Genomic DNA, 22,591 nt, shown 5'->3' with positions numbered 1-22,591 from the left:
GCTGCTACCTGTTGTTAGGCGACAACAAGAGCACATGTAACAAATGCTTTTTCATGACCCGTTTTGCTAGACCACGCTCTTTTGTGGCTCTGTAGTGCTTGCCAAACTGCTATGTGCATGTTGCTGCTTCCATCTGACAAGGAGCACAGCCGTCTGACAGCAGCTTTCAACTTGTCTAAGAAAGAGCTTGGCCATTTAGATGTGATGCAAATCTGTGTGTGTGTAAGGTGCAGGTGCAAGCTCCTGACAAAGGTGTTCTCCAGTTTCAGTTTCTATCTGCCAGACACATTGGAAATGTTTTCCTCTGGCATTCGCACCAAGAGTCGCAGAATACTTTACTGAGGAGCTCTGAGAATGGAACGGCAAGAGGTGTTCCGCTTACGTCATAAACAGTGCTCCAGAGCGCTTAGCAACGGGCACAACGAAACGTGTCTGTGGGATAGTGACCATTCCCGCCTAGTGCTGGCAATGCACGAGCACTGCCAAAAGGCAAAGGAAGGCGCTTAGCATCCGGCTTGTGCGCAAAGCTTTCAGACTGCCAGAGGACTGCAGCTGTGGTAAGCCCGCTTGCTCATTTGACGTTAGAAGGCGCCTGCAAGAACTTCACCTGCATCTGGTTTATGCTGCTACCTGTTGTTAGGCGACAAGAAGGACACAAGTCGCGAATGCTTTTTCCTGCCTCATTTTGCTAGACCACGCTCTTTTGTGGCTCTTTAGTTCTTGCCAAACTGTTATGTGCGTGCTGCTGCTTCCATCTGACAAGGAGCACAGCCTTCTGACAGCAGCTTTCAACTTGCCTAAGAAGGAGCTTGGCCATTTAGATGTGATGCAAATCCGTGTGTGTGTAAAGTGCAGGTGCAAGCTCCTGACAAAGGTGTTCTCCAGTTTCAGTTTCTATCTGCCAGACACATTGGAAATGTTTTCCTCCGGCATTCACGCCAAGAGTCGCAGATTGCTTAACCCAGGAGCTCTGAGAATGGAACGGCAAGAGGTGCTCCGCTTACGTCATAAACAGTGCTCCAGAACGCTTAGCAACGGCCACAACGAAACAGTGTGCGGGATAGTGACCATTCCCGCCTAGTGCTGGCAATTCACGAGCACTGCCAAAAGGCAAAGGAAGGCGCTTAGCATCCGGCTTGTGTGCAAAGCTTTCAGACTGCCAGAGGACCGCAGCTGTGGTAAGCCCGCTTGCTCATTTGACGTTAGATGTCGCCTGCAAGAACTTCACCCGCATCTGGTTTATGCTGCTACCTGTTGTTAGGCGACAACAAGAGCACATGTAACAAATGCTATTTCATGACCCGTTTTGCTAGACCACGCTCTTTTGTGGCTCTGTAGTGCTTGCCAAACTGCTATGTGCGTGCTGCTGCTTCCATCTGACAAGGAGCACAGCCTTCTGACAGCAGCTTTCAACTTGTCTAAGGAAGAGCTTGGCCATTTAGATGTGATGCAAATCTGTGTGTGTGTAAGGTGCAGGTGCAAGCTCCTGACAAAGGTGTTCTCCAGTTTCAGTTTCTATCTGCCAGACACATTGGAAATGTTTTCCTCTGGCATTCGCACCAAGAGTCGCAGAATACTTTACTGAGGAGCTCTGAGAATGGAACGGCAAGAGGTGCTCCGCTTACGTCATAAACAGTGCTCCAGAGCGCTTAGCAACGGGCACAACGAAACGTGTCTGTGGGATAGTGACCATTCCCGCCTAGTGCTGGCAATTCACGAGCACTGCCAAAAGGCAAAGGAAGGCGCTTAGCATCCGGCTTGTGCGCAAAGCTTTCAGACTGCCAGAGGACTGCAGCTGTGGTAAGCCCGCTTGCTCATTTGACGTTAGAAGGCACCTGCAAAAACTTCACCTGCATCTGGTTTATGCTGCTACCTGTTGTTAGGCGACAACAAGAGCACATGTAGCAAATGCTTTTTCCTGACCCGTTTTGCTAGACCACGCTCTTTTGTGGCTCTGTAGTGCTTGCCAAACTGCTATGTGCATGTTGCTGCTTCCATCTGACAAGGAGCACAGCCGTCTGACAGCAGCTTTCAACTTGCCTAAGAAAGAGCTTGGCCATTTAGGTGTGATGCAAATCTGTGTGTGTTTAAAGTGCAGGTGCAAGCTTCTGACAAAGGTTTTCTCCAGGTTCAGTTTCTCCCTGTCAGACACATTGGAAATGTTTTCCTCTGGCATTCGCAGCAAGAGTCGCAGATTGCTTAACCCAGGAGCTCTGAGAATGGAACGGCAAGAGGTGCTCCGCTTACGTCATAAACAGTGCTCCAGAGCGCTTAGCAACGGGCACAACGAAACGTGTCTGTGGGATAGTGACCATTCCCGCCTAGTGCTGGCAATGCACGAGCACTGCCAAAAGGCAAAGGAAGGCGCTTAACATCCGGCTTGTGCGCAAAGCTTTCAGACTGCCAGAGGACCGCAGCTGTGGTAAGCCCGCTTGCTCATTTGACGTTAGAAGGCGCCTGCAAGAACTTCACCCGCATCTGGTTTATGCTGCTACCTGTTGTTAGGCGACAAGAAGAGCACATGTAACAAATGCTTTTTCCTGACCCGTTTTGCTAGACCATGCTTTTTTGTGGCTCTGTAGTGCTTGCCAAACTGCTATGTGCATGTTGCTGCTTCCATCTGACAAGGAGCACAGCCGTCTGACAGCAGCTTTCAACTTGTCTAAGAAAGAGCTTGGCCATTTAGATGTGATGCAAATCTGTGTGTGTGTAAAATGCAGGTGCAAGCTCCTGACAAAGGTGTTCTCCAGTTTCAGTTTCTATCTGCCAGACACATTGGAAATGTTTTCCTCTGGCATTTGCGCCAAGAGTTGCAGATTGCTTAACTCAGGAGCTCTGAGAATGGAACGGCAAGAGGTGCTCCGCTTACGTCATAAACAGTGCTCCAGAGCGCTTAGCAACGGGCACAACGAAACGTGTCTGTGGGATAGTGACCATTCCCGCCTAGTGCTGGCAATGCACGAGCACTGCCAAAAGGCAAAGGAAGGCGCTTAGCATCCTGCTGTGCGCAAAGCTTTCAGACTGCCAGAGGACTGCAGCTGTGGTAAGCCTGCTTGCTCATTTGATGTTAGATGTCGCCTGCAAGAACTTCACCCCCATCTGGTTTATGCTGCTACCTGTTGTTAGGCGACAACAAGGGCACAAGTCGCAAATGCTTTTTCCTGCCTCATATTGCTAGACCACGCTCTTCTGTGGCTCTTTAGTTCTTGCCAAACTGTTATGTGCGTGCTGCTGCTTCCATCTGACAAGGAGCACAGCCTTCTGACAGCAGCTTTCAACTTGTCTAAGGAAGAGCTTGGCCATTTAGATGTGATGCAAATCTGTGTGTGTGTAAGGTGCAGGTGCAAGCTCCTGACAAAGGTGTTCTCCAGTTTCAGTTTCTATCTGCCAGACACATTGGAAATATTTTCCTCTGGCATTCGCACCAAGAGTCGCAGAATACTTTACTGAGGAGCTCTGAGAATGGAACGGCAAGAGGTGCTCCGCTTACGTCATAAACAGTGCTCCAGAGCGCTTAGCAACGGGCACAACGAAACGTGTCTGTGGGATAGTGACCATTCCCGCCTAGTGCTGGCAATGCACGAGCACTGCCAAAAGGCAAAGGAAGGCGCTTAGCATCCGGCTTGTGCGCAAAGCTTTCAGACTGCCAGAGGACTGCAGCTGTGGTAAGCCCGCTTGCTCATTTGACGTTAGAAGGCGCCTGCAAGAACTTCACCTGCATCTGGTTTATGCTGCTACCTGTTGTTAGGCGACAACAAGAGCACATGTAGCAAATGCTTTTTCCTGACCCGTTTTGCTAGACCACGCTCTTTTGTGGCTCTTTAATGCTTGCCAAACTGCTATGTGCATGTTGCTGCTTCCATCTGACAAGGAGCACAGCCGTCTGACAGCAGCTTTCAACTTGCCTAAGAAAGAGCTTGGCCATTTAGGTGTGATGCAAATCTGTGTGTGTTTAAAGTGCAGGTGCAAGCTTCTGACAAAGGTTTTCTCCAGGTTCAGTTTCTCCCTGTCAGACACATTGGAAATGTTTTCCTCTGGCATTCGCAGCAAGAGTCGCAGATTGCTTAACCCAGGAGCTCTGAGAATGGAACGGCAAGAGGTGCTCCGCTTACGTCATAAACAGTGCTCCAGAGCGCTTAGCAACGGCCACAACGAAACGTGTCTGTGGGATAGTGACCATTCCCGCCTAGTGCTGGCAATGCACGAGCACTGCCAAAAGGCAAAGGAAGGCGCTTAGCATCCGGCTTGTGCGCAAAGCTTTCAGACTGCCAGAGGACCGCAGCTGTGGTAAGCCCGCTTGCTCATTTGACGTTAGAAGGCGCCTGCAAGAACTTCACCCGCATCTGGTTTATGCTGCTACCTGTTGTTAGGCGACAACAAGAGCACATGTAACAAATGCTTTTTCCTGACCCGTTTTGCTAGACCACGCTCTTTTGTGGCTCTGTAGTGCTTGCCAAACTGCTATGTGCATGTTGCTGCTTCCATCTGACAAGGAGCACAGCCGTCTGACAGCAGCTTTCAACTTGTCTAAGAAAGAGCTTGGCCATTTAGATGTGATGCAAATCTGTGTGTGTGTAAAATGCAGGTGCAAGCTCCTGACAAAGGTGTTCTCCAGTTTCAGTTTCTATCTGCCAGACACATTGGAAATGTTTTCCTCTGGCATTTGCGCCAAGAGTTGCAGATTGCTTAACCCAGGATCTCTGAGAATGGAACGGCAAGAGGTGCTCCGCTTACGTCATAAACAGTGCTCCAGAGCGCTTAGCAACGGGCACAACGAAACGTGTCTGTGGGATAGTGACCATTCCCGCCTAGTGCTGGCAATGCACGAGCACTGCCAAAAGGCAAAGGAAGGCGCTTAGCATCCGGCTTGTGCGCAAAGCTTTCAGACTGCCAGAGGACCGCAGCTGTGGTAAGCCCGCTTGCTCATTTGACGTTAGAAGGCGCCTGCAAGAACTTCACCCGCATCTGGTTTATGCTGCTACCTGTTGTTAGGCGACAACAAGAGCACATGTAACAAATGCTTTTTCATGACCCGTTTTGCTAGACCACGCTCTTTTGTGGCTCTGTAGTGCTTGCCAAACTGCTATGTGCATGTTGCTGCTTCCATCTGACAAGGAGCACAGCCGTCTGACAGCAGCTTTCAACTTGTCTAAGAAAGAGCTTGGCCATTTAGATGTGATGCAAATCTGTGTGTGTGTAAGGTGCAGGTGCAAGCTCCTGACAAAGGTGTTCTCCAGTTTCAGTTTCTATCTGCCAGACACATTGGAAATGTTTTCCTCTGGCATTCGCACCAAGAGTCGCAGAATACTTTACTGAGGAGCTCTGAGAATGGAACGGCAAGAGGTGTTCCGCTTACGTCATAAACAGTGCTCCAGAGCGCTTAGCAACGGGCACAACGAAACGTGTCTGTGGGATAGTGACCATTCCCGCCTAGTGCTGGCAATGCACGAGCACTGCCAAAAGGCAAAGGAAGGCGCTTAGCATCCGGCTTGTGCGCAAAGCTTTCAGACTGCCAGAGGACTGCAGCTGTGGTAAGCCCGCTTGCTCATTTGACGTTAGAAGGCGCCTGCAAGAACTTCACCTGCATCTGGTTTATGCTGCTACCTGTTGTTAGGCGACAACAAGAGCACATGTAGCAAATGCTTTTTCCTGACCCGTTTTGCTAGACCACGCTCTTTTGTGGCTCTTTAATGCTTGCCAAACTGCTATGTGCATGTTGCTGCTTCCATCTGACAAGGAGCACAGCCGTCTGACAGCAGCTTTCAACTTGCCTAAGAAAGAGCTTGGCCATTTAGGTGTGATGCAAATCTGTGTGTGTTTAAAGTGCAGGTGCAAGCTTCTGACAAAGGTTTTCTCCAGGTTCAGTTTCTCCCTGTCAGACACATTGGAAATGTTTTCCTCTGGCATTCGCAGCAAGAGTCGCAGATTGCTTAACCCAGGAGCTCTGAGAATGGAACGGCAATAGGTGCTCCGCTTACGTCATAAACAGTGCTCCAGAGCGCTTAGCAACGGGCACAACGAAACGTGTCTGTGGGATAGTGACCATTCCCGCCTAGTGCTGGCAATGCACGAGCACTGCCAAAAGGCAAAGGAAGGCGCTTAACATCCGGCTTGTGCGCAAAGCTTTCAGACTGCCAGAGGACTGCAGCTGTGGTAAGCCCGCTTGCTCATTTGACGTTAGAAGGCGCCTGCAAGAACTTCACCTGCATCTGGTTTATGCTGCTACCTGTTGTTAGGCGACAACAAGAGCACATGTAGCAAATGCTTTTTCCTGACCCGTTTTGCTAGACCACGCTCTTTTGTGGCTCTTTAATGCTTGCCAAACTGCTATGTGCATGTTGCTGCTTCCATCTGACAAGGAGCACAGCCGTCTGACAGCAGCTTTCAACTTGCCTAAGGAAGAGCTTGGCCATTTAGGTGTGATGCAAATCTGTGTGTGTTTAAAGTGCAGGTGCAAGCTCCTGACAAAGGTGTTCTCCAAATTCAGTTTCTCCCTGTCAGACACATTGGAAATGTTTTCCTCTGGCATTCGCGCCAAGAGTCGCAGATTGCTTAACCCAGGATCTCTGAGAATGGAACGGCAAGAGGTGCTCCGCTAACGTCATAAACAGTGCTCCAGAGCGCTTAGCAACGGGCACAACGAAACGTGTCTGTGGGATAGTGACCATTCCCGCCTAGTGCTGGCAATGCACGAGCACTGTCAAAAGGCAAAGGAAGGCGCTTAGAATCCGGCTTGTGTGCAAAGCTTTCAGACTGGCAGAGGACCGCAGCTGTGGTAAGCCCGCTTGCTCATTTGACGTTAGAAGGCGCCTGCAAGAACTTCACCCGCATCTGGTTTATGCTGCTACCTGTTGTTAGGCGACAACAAGAGCACATGTAACAAATGCTTTTTCCTGACCCGTTTTGCTAGACCACGCTCTTTTGTGGCTCTGTAGTGCTTGCCAAACTGCTATGTGCATGTTGCTGCTTCCATCTGACAAGGAGCACAGCCGTCTGACAGCAGCTTTCAACTTGTCTAAGAAAGAGCTTGGCCATTTAGATGTGATGCAAATCTGTGTGTGTGTAAAATGCAGGTGCAAGCTCCTGACAAAGGTGTTCTCCAGTTTCAGTTTCTATCTGCCAGACACATTGGAAATGTTTTCCTCTGGCATTTGCGCCAAGAGTTGCAGATTGCTTAACTCAGGAGCTCTGAGAATGGAACGGCAAGAGGTGTTCAGCTTACGTCATAAACAGTGCTCCAGAGCGCTTAGCAACGGGCACAACGAAACGTGTCTGTGGGATAGTGACCATTCCCGCCTAGTGCTGGCAATGCACGAGCACTGCCAAAAGGCAAAGGAAGGCGCTTAGCATCCGGCTTGTGCGCAAAGCTTTCAGACTGCCAGAGGACTGCAGCTGTGGTAAGCCCGCTTGCTCATTTGATGTTAGATGTCGCCTGCAAGAACTTCACCCCCATCTGGTTTATGCTGCTACTTGTTGTTAGGCGACAACAAGGGCACAAGTCGCGAATGCTTTTTCCTGCCTCATTTTGCTAGACCACGCTCTTTTGTGGCTCTTTAGTTCTTGCCAAACTGTTATGTGCGTGCTGCTGCTTCCATCTGACAAGGAGCACAGCCTTCTGACAGCAGCTTTCAACTTGCCTAAGAAGGAGCTTGGCCATTTAGATGTGATGCAAATCCGTGTGTGTGTAAAGTGCAGGTGCAAGCTCCTGACAAAGGTGTTCTCCAGTTTCAGTTTCTATCTGCCAGACACATTGGAAATGTTTTCCTCCGGCATTCACGCCAAGAGTCGCAGATTGCTTAACCCAGGAGCTCTGAGAATGGAACGGCAAGAGGTGCTCCGCTTACGTCATAAACAGTGCTCCAGAACGCTTAGCAACGGCCACAACGAAACAGTGTGCGGGATAGTGACCATTCCCGCCTAGTGCTGGCAATTCACGAGCACTGCCAAAAGGCAAAGGAAGGCGCTTAGCATCCGGCTTGTGTGCAAAGCTTTCAGACTGCCAGAGGACTGCAGCTGTGGTAAGCCCGCTTGCTCATTTGACGTTAGATGTCGCCTGCAAGAACTTCACCCGCATCTGGTTTATGCTGCTACCTGTTGTTAGGCGACAACAAGAGCACATGTAACAAATGCTATTTCATGACCCGTTTTGCTAGACCACGCTCTTTTGTGGCTCTGTAGTGCTTGCCAAACTGCTATGTGCGTGCTGCTGCTTCCATCTGACAAGGAGCACAGCCTTCTGACAGCAGCTTTCAACTTGTCTAAGGAAGAGCTTGGCCATTTAGATGTGATGCAAATCTGTGTGTGTGTAAGGTGCAGGTGCAAGCTCCTGACAAAGGTGTTCTCCAGTTTCAGTTTCTATCTGCCAGACACATTGGAAATGTTTTCCTCTGGCATTCGCACCAAGAGTCGCAGAATACTTTACTGAGGAGCTCTGAGAATGGAACGGCAAGAGGTGCTCCGCTTACGTCATAAACAGTGCTCCAGAGCGCTTAGCAACGGGCACAACGAAACGTGTCTGTGGGATAGTGACCATTCCCGCCTAGTGCTGGCAATTCACGAGCACTGCCAAAAGGCAAAGGAAGGCGCTTAGCATCCGGCTTGTGCGCAAAGCTTTCAGACTGCCAGAGGACTGCAGCTGTGGTAAGCCCGCTTGCTCATTTGACGTTAGAAGGCACCTGCAAAAACTTCACCTGCATCTGGTTTATGCTGCTACCTGTTGTTAGGCGACAACAAGAGCACATGTAGCAAATGCTTTTTCCTGACCCGTTTTGCTAGACCACGCTCTTTTGTGGCTCTGTAGTGCTTGCCAAACTGCTATGTGCATGTTGCTGCTTCCATCTGACAAGGAGCACAGCCGTCTGACAGCAGCTTTCAACTTGCCTAAGAAAGAGCTTGGCCATTTAGGTGTGATGCAAATCTGTGTGTGTTTAAAGTGCAGGTGCAAGCTTCTGACAAAGGTTTTCTCCAGGTTCAGTTTCTCCCTGTCAGACACATTGGAAATGTTTTCCTCTGGCATTCGCAGCAAGAGTCGCAGATTGCTTAACCCAGGAGCTCTGAGAATGGAACGGCAAGAGGTGCTCCGCTTACGTCATAAACAGTGCTCCAGAGCGCTTAGCAACGGGCACAACGAAACGTGTCTGTGGGATAGTGACCATTCCCGCCTAGTGCTGGCAATGCACGAGCACTGCCAAAAGGCAAAGGAAGGCGCTTAACATCCGGCTTGTGCGCAAAGCTTTCAGACTGCCAGAGGACCGCAGCTGTGGTAAGCCCGCTTGCTCATTTGACGTTAGAAGGCGCCTGCAAGAACTTCACCCGCATCTGGTTTATGCTGCTACCTGTTGTTAGGCGACAAGAAGAGCACATGTAACAAATGCTTTTTCCTGACCCGTTTTGCTAGACCATGCTTTTTTGTGGCTCTGTAGTGCTTGCCAAACTGCTATGTGCATGTTGCTGCTTCCATCTGACAAGGAGCACAGCCGTCTGACAGCAGCTTTCAACTTGTCTAAGAAAGAGCTTGGCCATTTAGATGTGATGCAAATCTGTGTGTGTGTAAAATGCAGGTGCAAGCTCCTGACAAAGGTGTTCTCCAGTTTCAGTTTCTATCTGCCAGACACATTGGAAATGTTTTCCTCTGGCATTTGCGCCAAGAGTTGCAGATTGCTTAACTCAGGAGCTCTGAGAATGGAACGGCAAGAGGTGCTCCGCTTACGTCATAAACAGTGCTCCAGAGCGCTTAGCAACGGCCACAACGAAACGTGTCTGTGGGATAGTGACCATTCCCGCCTAGTGCTGGCAATGCACGAGCACTGCCAAAAGGCAAAGGAAGGCGCTTAGCATCCTGCTGTGCGCAAAGCTTTCAGACTGCCAGAGGACTGCAGCTGTGGTAAGCCTGCTTGCTCATTTGATGTTAGATGTCGCCTGCAAGAACTTCACCCCCATCTGGTTTATGCTGCTACCTGTTGTTAGGCGACAACAAGGGCACAAGTCGCAAATGCTTTTTCCTGCCTCATATTGCTAGACCACGCTCTTCTGTGGCTCTTTAGTTCTTGCCAAACTGTTATGTGCGTGCTGCTGCTTCCATCTGACAAGGAGCACAGCCTTCTGACAGCAGCTTTCAACTTGTCTAAGGAAGAGCTTGGCCATTTAGATGTGATGCAAATCTGTGTGTGTGTAAGGTGCAGGTGCAAGCTCCTGACAAAGGTGTTCTCCAGTTTCAGTTTCTATCTGCCAGACACATTGGAAATATTTTCCTCTGGCATTCGCACCAAGAGTCGCAGAATACTTTACTGAGGAGCTCTGAGAATGGAACGGCAAGAGGTGCTCCGCTTACGTCATAAACAGTGCTCCAGAGCGCTTAGCAACGGGCACAACGAAACGTGTCTGTGGGATAGTGACCATTCCCGCCTAGTGCTGGCAATGCACGAGCACTGCCAAAAGGCAAAGGAAGGCGCTTAGCATCCGGCTTGTGCGCAAAGCTTTCAGACTGCCAGAGGACTGCAGCTGTGGTAAGCCCGCTTGCTCATTTGACGTTAGAAGGCGCCTGCAAGAACTTCACCCCCATCTGGTTTATGCTGCTACCTGTTGTTAGGCGACAACAAGAGCACATGTAGCAAATGCTTTTTCCTGACCCGTTTTGCTAGACCACGCTCTTTTGTGGCTCTTTAATGCTTGCCAAACTGCTATGTGCATGTTGCTGCTTCCATCTGACAAGGAGCACAGCCGTCTGACAGCAGCTTTCAACTTGCCTAAGAAAGAGCTTGGCCATTTAGGTGTGATGCAAATCTGTGTGTGTTTAAAGTGCAGGTGCAAGCTTCTGACAAAGGTTTTCTCCAGGTTCAGTTTCTCCCTGTCAGACACATTGGAAATGTTTTCCTCTGGCATTCGCAGCAAGAGTCGCAGATTGCTTAACCCAGGAGCTCTGAGAATGGAACGGCAAGAGGTGCTCCGCTTACGTCATAAACAGTGCTCCAGAGCGCTTAGCAACGGCCACAACGAAACGTGTCTGTGGGATAGTGACCATTCCCGCCTAGTGCTGGCAATGCACGAGCACTGCCAAAAGGCAAAGGAAGGCGCTTAGCATCCGGCTTGTGCGCAAAGCTTTCAGACTGCCAGAGGACCGCAGCTGTGGTAAGCCCGCTTGCTCATTTGACGTTAGAAGGCGCCTGCAAGAACTTCACCCGCATCTGGTTTATGCTGCTACCTGTTGTTAGGCGACAACAAGAGCACATGTAACAAATGCTTTTTCCTGACCCGTTTTGCTAGACCACGCTCTTTTGTGGCTCTGTAGTGCTTGCCAAACTGCTATGTGCATGTTGCTGCTTCCATCTGACAAGGAGCACAGCCGTCTGACAGCAGCTTTCAACTTGTCTAAGAAAGAGCTTGGCCATTTAGATGTGATGCAAATCTGTGTGTGTGTAAAATGCAGGTGCAAGCTCCTGACAAAGGTGTTCTCCAGTTTCAGTTTCTATCTGCCAGACACATTGGAAATGTTTACCTCTGGCATTTGCGCCAAGAGTTGCAGATTGCTTAACCCAGGATCTCTGAGAATGGAACGGCAAGAGGTGCTCCGCTTACGTCATAAACAGTGCTCCAGAGCGCTTAGCAACGGGCACAACGAAACGTGTCTGTGGGATAGTGACCATTCCCGCCTAGTGCTGGCAATGCACGAGCACTGCCAAAAGGCAAAGGAAGGCGCTTAGCATCCGGCTTGTGCGCAAAGCTTTCAGACTGCCAGAGGACCGCAGCTGTGGTAAGCCCGCTTGCTCATTTGACGTTAGAAGGCGCCTGCAAGAACTTCACCCGCATCTGGTTTATGCTGCTACCTGTTGTTAGGCGACAACAAGAGCACATGTAACAAATGCTTTTTCATGACCCGTTTTGCTAGACCACGCTCTTTTGTGGCTCTGTAGTGCTTGCCAAACTGCTATGTGCATGTTGCTGCTTCCATCTGACAAGGAGCACAGCGGTCTGACAGCAGCTTTCAACTTGTCTAAGAAAGAGCTTGGCCATTTAGATGTGATGCAAATCTGTGTGTGTGTAAGGTGCAGGTGCAAGCTCCTGACAAAGGTGTTCTCCAGTTTCAGTTTCTATCTGCCAGACACATTGGAAATGTTTTCCTCTGGCATTCGCACCAAGAGTCGCAGAATACTTTACTGAGGAGCTCTGAGAATGGAACGGCAAGAGGTGTTCCGCTTACGTCATAAACAGTGCTCCAGAGCGCTTAGCAACGGGCACAACGAAACGTGTCTGTGGGATAGTGACCATTCCCGCCTAGTGCTGGCAATGCACGAGCACTGCCAAAAGGCAAAGGAAGGCGCTTAGCATCCGGCTTGTGCGCAAAGCTTTCAGACTGCCAGAGGACCGCAGCTGTGGTAAGCCCGCTTGCTCATTTGACGTTAGAAGGCGCCTGCAAGAACTTCACCCGCATCTGGTTTATGCTGCTACCTGTTGTTAGGCGACAACAAGAGCACATGTAACAAATGCTTTTTCATGACCCGTTTTGCTAGACCACGCTCTTTTGTGGCTCTGTAGTGCTTGCCAAACTGCTATGTGCATGTTGCTGCTTCCATCTGACAAGGAGCACAGCGGTCTGACAGCAGCTTTCAACTTGTCTAAGAAAGAGCTTGGCCATTTAGATGTGATGCAAATCTGTGTGTGTGTAAGGTGCAGGTGCAAGCTCCTGACAAAGGTGTTCTCCAGTTTCAGTTTCTATCTGCCAGACACATTGGAAATGTTTTCCTCTGGCATTCGCACCAAGAGTCGCAGAATACTTTACTGAGGAGCTCTGAGAATGGAACGGCAAGAGGTGTTCCGCTTACGTCATAAACAGTGCTCCAGAGCGCTTAGCAACGGGCACAACGAAACGTGTCTGTGGGATAGTGACCATTCCCGCCTAGTGCTGGCAATGCACGAGCACTGCCAAAAGGCAAAGGAAGGCGCTTAGCATCCGGCTTGTGCGCAAAGCTTTCAGACTGCCAGAGGACTGCAGCTGTGGTAAGCCCGCTTGCTCATTTGACGTTAGAAGGCGCCTGCAAGAACTTCACCTGCATCTGGTTTATGCTGCTACCTGTTGTTAGGCGACAACAAGAGCACATGTAGCAAATGCTTTTTCCTGACCCGTTTTGCTAGACCACGCTCTTTTGTGGCTCTTTAATGCTTGCCAAACTGCTATGTGCATGTTGCTGCTTCCATCTGACAAGGAGCACAGCCGTCTGACAGCAGCTTTCAACTTGCCTAAGAAAGAGCTTGGCCATTTAGGTGTGATGCAAATCTGTGTGTGTTTAAAGTGCAGGTGCAAGCTTCTGACAAAGGTTTTCTCCAGGTTCAGTTTCTCCCTGTCAGACACATTGGAAATGTTTTCCTCTGGCATTCGCAGCAAGAGTCGCAGATTGCTTAACCCAGGAGCTCTGAGAATGGAACGGCAATAGGTGCTCCGCTTACGCCATAAACAGTGCTCCAGAGCGCTTAGCAACGGGCACAACGAAACGTGTCTGTGGGATAGTGACCATTCCCGCCTAGTGCTGGCAATGCACGAGCACTGCCAAAAGGCAAAGGAAGGCGCTTAACATCCGGCTTGTGCGCAAAGCTTTCAGACTGCCAGAGGACTGCAGCTGTGGTAAGCCCGCTTGCTCATTTGACGTTAGAAGGCGCCTGCAAGAACTTCACCTGCATCTGGTTTATGCTGCTACCTGTTGTTAGGCGACAACAAGAGCACATGTAGCAAATGCTTTTTCCTGACCCGTTTTGCTAGACCACGCTCTTTTGTGGCTCTTTAATGCTTGCCAAACTGCTATGTGCATGTTGCTGCTTCCATCTGACAAGGAGCACAGCCGTCTGACAGCAGCTTTCAACTTGCCTAAGGAAGAGCTTGGCCATTTAGGTGTGATGCAAATCTGTGTGTGTGTAAAATGCAGGTGCAAGCTCCTGACAAAGGTGTTCTCCAGTTTCAGTTTCTATCTGCCAGACACATTGGAAATGTTTTCCTCTGGCATTTGCGCCAAGAGTTGCAGATTGCTTAACTCAGGAGCTCTGAGAATGGAACGGCAAGAGGTGTTCAGCTTACGTCATAAACAGTGCTCCAGAGCGCTTAGCAACGGGCACAACGAAACGTGTCTGTGGGATAGTGACCATTCCCGCCTAGTGCTGGCAATGCACGAGCACTGCCAAAAGGCAAAGGAAGGCGCTTAGCATCCGGCTTGTGCGCAAAGCTTTCAGACTGCCAGAGGACTGCAGCTGTGGTAAGCCCGCTTGCTCATTTGATGTTAGATGTCGCCTGCAAGAACTTCACCCCCATCTGGTTTATGCTGCTACTTGTTGTTAGGCGACAACAAGGGCACAAGTCGCAAATGCTTTTTCCTGCCTCATTTTGCTAGACCACGCTCTTCTGTGGCTCTTTAGTTCTTGCCAAACTGTTATGTGCGTGCTGCTGCTTCCATCTGACAAGCAGCACAGCCTTCTGACAGCAGCTTTCAACTTGTCTAAGGAAGAGCTTGGCCATTTAGATGTGATGCAAATCTGTGTGTGTGTAAGGTGCAGGTGCAAGCTCCTGACAAAGGTGTTCTCCAGTTTCAGTTTCTATCTGCCAGACACATTGGAAATATTTTCCTCTGGCATTCGCACCAAGAGTCGCAGAATACTTTACTGAGGAGCTCTGAGAATGGAACGGCAAGAGGTGTTCAGCTTACGTCATAAACAGTGCTCCAGAGCGCTTAGCAACGGCCACAACGAAACGTGTCTGTGGGATAGTGACCATTCCCGCCTAGTGCTGGCAATTCACGAGCACTGCCAAAAGGCAAAGGAAGGCGCTTAGCATCCGGCTGTGCGCAAATCTTTCAGACTGCCAGAGGACTGTAGCTGTGGTAAGCCCGCTTGCTCATTTGACGTTAGATGTCGCCTGCAAGAACTCCACCCGCATCTGGTTTATGCTGCTACCTGTTGTTAGGCGACAACAAGAGCACATGTAACAAATGCTTTTTCCTGACCCGTTTTGCTAGACCACGCTCTTTTGTGGCTCTTTAATGCTTGCCAAACTGCTATGTGCATGTTGCTGCTTCCATCTGACAAGGAGCACAGCCGTCTGACAGCAGCTTTCAACTTGCCTAAGGAAGAGCTTGGCCATTTAGGTGTGATGCAAATCTGTGTGTGTTTAAAGTGCAGGTGCAAGCTCCTGACAAAGGTGTTCTCCAGGTTCAGTTTCTCCCTGTCAGACACATTGGAAATGTTTTCCTCTGGCATTCGCACCAAGAGTCGCAGAATACTTTACTGAGCAGCTCTGAGAAGGGAACGGCACGAGGTGTTCCGCTTACGTCATAAACAGTGCTCCAGAGCGCTTAGCAACGGGCACAACGAAACGTGTCTGTGGGATAGTGACCATTCCCGCCTAGTGCTGGCAATGCACGAGCACTGCCAAAAGGCAAAGGAAGGCGCTTAGCATCCGGCTTGTGCGCAAAGCTTTCAGACTGCCAGAGGACCGCAGCTGTGGTAAGCCCGCTTGCTCATTTGACGTTAGAAGGCGCCTGCAAGAACTTCACCTGCATCTGGTTTATGCTGCTACCTGTTGTTAGGCGACAACAAGGGCACAAGTCGCAAATGCTTTTTCCTGCCTCATATTGCTAGACCACGCTCTTCTGTGGCTCTTTAGTTCTTGCCAAACTGTTATGTGCGTGCTGCTGCTTCCATCTGACAAGGAGCACAGCCTTCTGACAGCAGCTTTCAACTTGCCTAAGAAAGAGCTTGGCCATTTAGGTGTGATGCAAATCTGTGTGTGTTTAAAGTGCAGGTGCAAGCTCCTGACAAAGGTGTTCTCCAAATTCAGTTTCTCCCTGTCAGACACATTGGAAATGTTTTCCTCTGGCATTCGCACCAAGAGTCGCAGATTGCTTAACCCAGGATCTCTGAGAATGGAACGGCAAGAGGTGCTCCGCTTACGTCATAAACAGTGCTCCAGAGCGCTTAGCAACGGGCACAACGAAACGTGTCTGTGGGATAGTGACCATTCCCGCCTAGTGCTGGCAATGCACGAGCACTGCCAAAAGGCAAAGGAAGGCGCTTAGCATCCGGCTTGTGCGCAAAGCTTTCAGACTGCCAGAGGACCGCAGCTGTGGTAAGCCCGCTTGCTCATTTGACGTTAGAAGGCGCCTGCAAGAACTTCACCCGCATCTGGTTTATGCTGCTACCTGTTGTTAGGCGACAACAAGGGCACAAGTCGCAAATGCTTTTTCCTGCCTCATATTGCTAGACCACGCTCTTCTGTGGCTCTTTAGTTCTTGCCAAACTGTTATGTGCGTGCTGCTGCTTCCATCTGACAAGGAGCACAGCCTTCTGACAGCAGCTTTCAACTTGCCTAAGAAAGAGCTTGGCCATTTAGGTGTGATGCAAATCTGTGTGTGTTTAAAGTGCAGGTGCAAGCTCCTGACAAAGGTGTTCTCCAAATTCAGTTTCTCCCTGTCAGACACATTGGAAATGTTTTCCTCTGGCATTCGCACCAAGAGTCGCAGATTGCTTAACCCAGGATCTCTGAGAATGGAACGGCAAGAGGTGCTCCGCTTACGTCATAAACAGTGCTCCAGAGCGCTTAGCAACGGCCACAACGAAACGTGTCTGTGGGATAGTGACCATTCCCGCCTAGTGCTGGCAATGCACGAGCACTGCCAAAAGGCAAAGGAAGGCGCTTAGCATCCGGCTTGTGCGCAAAGCTTTCAGACTGCCAGAGGACCGCAGCTGTGGTAAGCCCGCTTGCTCATTTGACGTTAGAAGGCGCCTGCAAGAACTTCACCCGCATCTGGTTTATGCTGCTACCTGTTGTTAGGCGACAACAAGAGCACATGTAACAAATGCTTTTTCATGACCCGTTTTGCTAGACCACGCTCTTTTGTGGCTCTGTAGTGCTTGCCAAACTGCTATGTGCGTGCTGCTGCTTCCATCTGACAAGGAGCACAGCCTTCTGACAGCAGCTTTCAACTTGTCTAAGGAAGAGCTTGGCCATTTAGATGTGATGCAAATCTGTGTGTGTGTAAGGTGCAGGTGCAAGCTCCTGACAAAGGTGTTCTCCAGTTTCAGTTTCTATCTGCCAGACACATTGGAAATGTTTTCCTCTGGCATTCGCACCAAGAGTCGCAGAATTCTTTACTGAGCAGCTCTGAGAATGGAACGGCAAGAGGTGTTCAGCTTACGTCATAAACAGTGCTCCAGAGCACTTAGCAACGGGCACAACGAAACGTGTCTGTGGGATAGTGACCATTCCCGCCTAGTGCTGGCAATGCACGAGCACTGCCAAAAGGCAAAGGAAGGCGCTTAACATCCGGCTTGTGCGCAAAGCTTTCAGACTGCCAGAGGACTGCAGCTGTGGTAAGCCCGCTTGCTCATTTGACGTTAGAAGGCGCCTGCAAGAACTTCACCTGCATCTGGTTTATGCTGCTACCTGTTGTTAGGCGACAACCAGAGCACATGTAGCAAATGCTTTTTCCTGACCCGTTTTGCTAGACCACGCTCTTTTGTGGCTCTTTAATGCTTGCCAAACTGCTATGTGCATGTTGCTGCTTCCATCTGACAAGGAGCACAGCCGTCTGACAGCAGCTTTCAACTTGCCTAAGAAAGAGCTTGGCCATTTAAGTGTGATGCAAATCTGTGTGTGTTTAAAGTGCAGGTGCAAGCTCCTGACAAAGGTTTTCTCCAGGTTCAGTTTCTCCCTGTCAGACACATTGGAAATGTTTTCCTCTGGCATTTGCGCCAAGAGTTGCAGATTGCTTAACTCAGGAGCTCTGAGAATGGAACGGCAAGAGGTGCTCCGCTTACGTCATAAACAGTGCTCCAGAGCGCTTAGCAACGGGCACAACGAAACGTGTCTGTGGGATAGTGACCATTCCCGCCTAGTGCTGGCAATGCACGAGCACTGCCAAAAGGCAAAGGAAGGCGCTTAGCATCCGGCTTGTGTGCAAAGCTTTCAGACTGCCAGAGGACTGCAGCTGTGGTAAGCACGCTTGCTCATTTGACGTTAGATGTCGCCTGCGAGAACTCCACCCGCATCTGGTTTATGCTGCTACCTGTTGTTAGGCGACAAGAAGGGCACAAGTCGCAAATGCTTTTTCCTGCCTCATTTTGCTAGACCACGCTCTTCTGTGGCTCTTTAGTTCTTGCCAAACTGTTATGTGCGTGCTGCTGCTTCCATCTGACAAGGAGCACAGCCTTCTGACAGCAGCTTTCAACTTGTCTAAGGAAGAGCTTGGCCATTTAGATGTGATGCAAATCTGTGTGTGTTTAAAGTGCAGGTGCAAGCTCCTGACAAAGGTGTTCTCCAGTTTCAGTTTCTATCTGCCAGACACATTGGAAATGTTTTCCTCTGGCATTCGCACCAAGAGTCGCAGAATACTTTACTGAGCAGCTCTGAGAATGGAACGGCAAGAGGTGTTCCGCTTACGTCATAAACAGTGCTCCAGAGCGCTTAGCAACGGGCACAACGAAACGTGTCTGTGGGATAGTGACCATTCCCACCTAGTGCTGGCAATGCACGAGCACTGCCAAAAGGCAAAGGAAGGCGCTTAGCATCCGGCTTGTGCGCAAAGCTTTCAGACTGCCAGAGGACTGCAGCTGTGGTAAGCCCGCTTGCTCATTTGACGTTAGATGTCGCCTGCAAGAACTTCACCTGCATCTGGTTTATGCTGCTACCTGTTGTTAGGCGACAACAAGAGCACATGTAGCAAATGCTTTTTCCTGACCCGTTTTGCTAGACCACGCTTTTTTGTAGCTCTGTAGTGCTTGCCAAACTGCTATGTGCATGTTGCTGCTTCCATCTGACAAGGAGCACAGCCGTCTGACAGCAGCTTTCAACTTGTCTAAGAAAGAGCTTGGACATTTAGGTGTGATGCAAATCTGTGTGTGTTTAAAGTGCAGGTGCAAGCTTCTGACAAAGGTTTTCTCCAGGTTCAGTTTCTCCCTGTCAGACACATTGGAAATGTTTTCCTCTGGCATTCGCAGCAAGAGTCGCAGATTGCTTAACCCAGGAGCTCTGAGAATGGAACGGCAAGAGGTGCTCCGCTTACGTCATAAACAGTGCTCCAGAGCGCTTAGCAACGGGCACAACGAAACAGTGTGCGGGATAGTGACCATTCCCGCCTAGTGCTGGCAATGCACGAGCACTGCCAAAAGGCAAAGGAAGGCGCTTAGCATCCGGCTTGTGCGCAAAGCTTTCAGACTGCCAGAGGACCGCAGCTGTGGTAAGCCCGCTTGCTCATTTGACGTTAGAAGGCGCCTGCAAGAACTTCACCCGCATCTGGTTTATGCTGCTACCTGTTGTTAGGCGACAACAAGGGCACAAGTCGCAAATGCTTTTTCCTGCCTCATATTGCTAGACCACGCTCTTCTGTGGCTCTTTAGTTCTTGCCAAACTCCTATGTGCGTGCTGTTGTTTCCATCTGACAAGGAGCACAACCTTCTGACAGCAGCTTTCAACTTGTCTAAGGAAGAGCTTGGCCATTTAGATGTCATGCAAATCTGTGTGTGTGTAAGGTGCAGGTGCAAGCTCCTGACAAAGGTGTTCTCCAGTTTCAGTTTCTATCTGCCAGACACATTGGAAATGTTTTCCTCTGGCATTCGCACCAAGAGTCGCAGAATACTTAACCCAGGAGCTCTGAGAATGGAACGGCAAGAGGTGTTCCGCTTACGTCATAAACAGTGCTCCAGAGCGCTTAGCAACGGGCACAACGAAACGTGTCTGTGGGATAGTGACCATTCCCGCCTAGTGCTGGCAATGCACGAGCACTGCCAAAAGGCAAAGGAAGGCGCTTAACATCCGGCTTGTGCGCAAAGCTTTCAGACTGCCAGAGGACTGCAGCTGTGGTAAGCCCGCTTGCTCATTTGACGTTAGAAGGCGCCTGCAAGAACTTCACCTGCATCTGGTTTATGCTGCTACCTGTTGTTAGGCGACAACAAGAGCACATGTAGCAAATGCTTTTTCCTGACCCGTTTTGCTAGACCACGCTCTTTTGTGGCTCTTTAATGCTTGCCAAACTGCTATGTGCATGTTGCTGCTTCCATCTGACAAGGAGCACAGCCGTCTGACAGCAGCTTTCAACTTGCCTAAGGAAGAGCTTGGCCATTTAGGTGTGATGCAAATCTGTGTGTGTTTAAAGTGCAGGTGCAAGCTCCTGACAAAGGTGTTCTCCAAATTCAGTTTCTCCCTGTCAGACACATTGGAAATGTTTTCCTCTGGCATTCGCGCCAAGAGTCGCAGATTGCTTAACCCAGGATCTCTGAGAATGGAACGGCAAGAGGTGCTCCGCTTACGTCATAAACAGTGCTCCAGAGCGCTTAGCAACGGGCACAACGAAATGTGTCTGTGGGATAGTGACCATTCCCGCCTAGTGCTGGCAATGCACGAGCACTGCCAAAAGGCAAAGGAAGGCGCTTAGCATCCGGCTTGTGCGCAAAGCTTTCAGACTGCCAGAGGACTGCAGCTGTGGTAAGCCCGCTTGCTCATTTGACGTTAGATGTCGCCTGCAAGAACTTCACCCGCATCTGGTTTATGCTGCTACCTGTTGTTAGGCGACAACAAGAGCACATGTAACAAATGCTTTTTCCTGACCCGTTTTGCTAGACCACGCTTTTTTGTGGCTCTGTAGTGCTTGCCAAACTGCTATGTGCATGTTGCTGCTTCCATCTGACAAGGAGCACAGCCGTCTGACAGCAGCTTTCAACTTGCCTAAGAAAGAGCTTGGCCATTTAAGTGTGATGCAAATCTGTGTGTGTTTAAAGTGCAGGTGCAAGCTCCTGACAAAGGTTTTCTCCAGGTTCAGTTTCTCCCTGTCAGACACATTGGAAATGTTTTCCTCTGGCATTCGCGCCAAGAGTCGCAGATTGCTTAACCCAGGATCTCTGAGAATGGAACGGCAAGAGGTGCTCCGCTTACGTCATAAACAGTGCTCCAGAGCGCTTAGCAACGGGCACAACGAAACGTGTCTGTGGGATAGTGACCATTCCCGCCTAGTGCTGGCAATGCACGAGCACTGCCAAAAGGCAAAGGAAGGCGCTTAGCATCCGGCTTGTGTGCAAAGCTTTCAGACTGCCAGAGGACTGCAGCTGTGGTAAGCCCGCTTGCTCATTTGACGTTAGATGTCGCCTGCAAGAACTCCACCCGCATCTGGTTTATGCTGCTACCTGTTGTTAGGCGACAAGAAGGGCACAAGTTGCAAATGCTTTTTCCTGCCTCATTTTGCTAGACCACGCTCTTCTGTGGCTCTTTAGTTCTTGCCAAACTCCTATGTGCATGCTTCTGCTTCCATCTGACAAGGAGCACAACCTTCTGACAGCAGCTTTCAACTTGTCTAAAGAAGAGCTTGGCCATTTAGATGTGATGCAAATCTGTGTGTGTGTAAGGTGCAGGTGCAAGCTCCTGACAAAGGTGTTCTCCAGTTTCAGTTTCTATCTGCCAGACATATTGGAAATGTTTTCCTCTGGCATTCGCACCAAGAGTCGCAGAATACTTTACCCAGGAGCTCTGAGAATGAAACGGTAAGAGGTGTTCCGCTTACGTCATAAACAGTGCTCCAGAGCGCTTAGCAACGGGCACAACGAAACGTGTCTGTGGGATAGTGACCATTCCCGCCTAGTGCTGGCAATTCACGAGCACTGCCAAAAGGCAAAGGAAGGCGCTTAGCATCCGGCTTGTGTGCAAAGCTTTCAGACTGCCAGAGGACTGCAGCTGTGGTAAGCCCGCTTGCTCATTTGATGTTAGATGTCGCCTGCAAGAACTCCACCCGCATCTGGTTTATGCTGCTACCTGTTGTTAGGCGACAACAAGGGCACAAGTCGCAAATGCTTTTTCCTGCCTCATATTGCTAGACCACGCTCTTCTGTGGCTCTTTAGTTCTTGCCAAACTGTTATGTGCGTGCTGCTGCTTCCATCTGACAAGGAGCACAGCCTTCTGACGGCAGCTTTCAACTTGTCTAAGGAAGAGCTTGGCCATTTAGATGTGATGCAAATCTGTGTGTGTGTAAAGTGCAGGTGCAAGCTCCTGACAAAGGTTTTCTCCAGGTTCAGTTTCTCCCTGTCAGACACATTGGAAATGTTTTCCTCTGGCATTCTCGCCAAGAGTCGCAGATTGCTTAACCCAGGATCTCTGAGAATGGAACGGCAAGAGGTGCTCCGCTTACGTCATAAACAGTGCTCCAGAGCGCTTAGCAACGGGCACAACGAAACGTGTCTGTGGGATAGTGACCATTCCCGCCTAGTGCTGGCAATGCACGAGCACTGCCAAAAGGCAAAGGAAGGCGCTTAGCATCCGGCTTGTGTGCAAAGCTTTCAGACTGCCAGAGGACTGCAGCTGTGGTAAGCCCGCTTGCTCATTTGACGTTAGATGTCGCCTGCAAGAACTCCACCCGCATCTGGTTTATGCTGCTACCTGTTGTTAGGCGACAAGAAGGGCACAAGTCGCAAATGCTTTTTCCTGCCTCATTTTGCTAGACCACGCTCTTCTGTGGCTCTTTAGTTCTTGCCAAACTCCTATATGCGTGCTGTTGCTTCCATCTGACAAGGAGCACAACCTTCTGACAGCAGCTTTCAACTTGTCTAAGGAAGAGCTTGGCCATTTAGATGTGA

The sequence above is a fragment of the Poecile atricapillus genome, chromosome 14 (assembly GCF_030490865.1).
Source record: "Poecile atricapillus isolate bPoeAtr1 chromosome 14, bPoeAtr1.hap1, whole genome shotgun sequence".
Taxonomy (NCBI): domain Eukaryota; kingdom Metazoa; phylum Chordata; class Aves; order Passeriformes; family Paridae; genus Poecile; species Poecile atricapillus.
Note: the sequence above shows the minus strand (reverse complement) of the source record.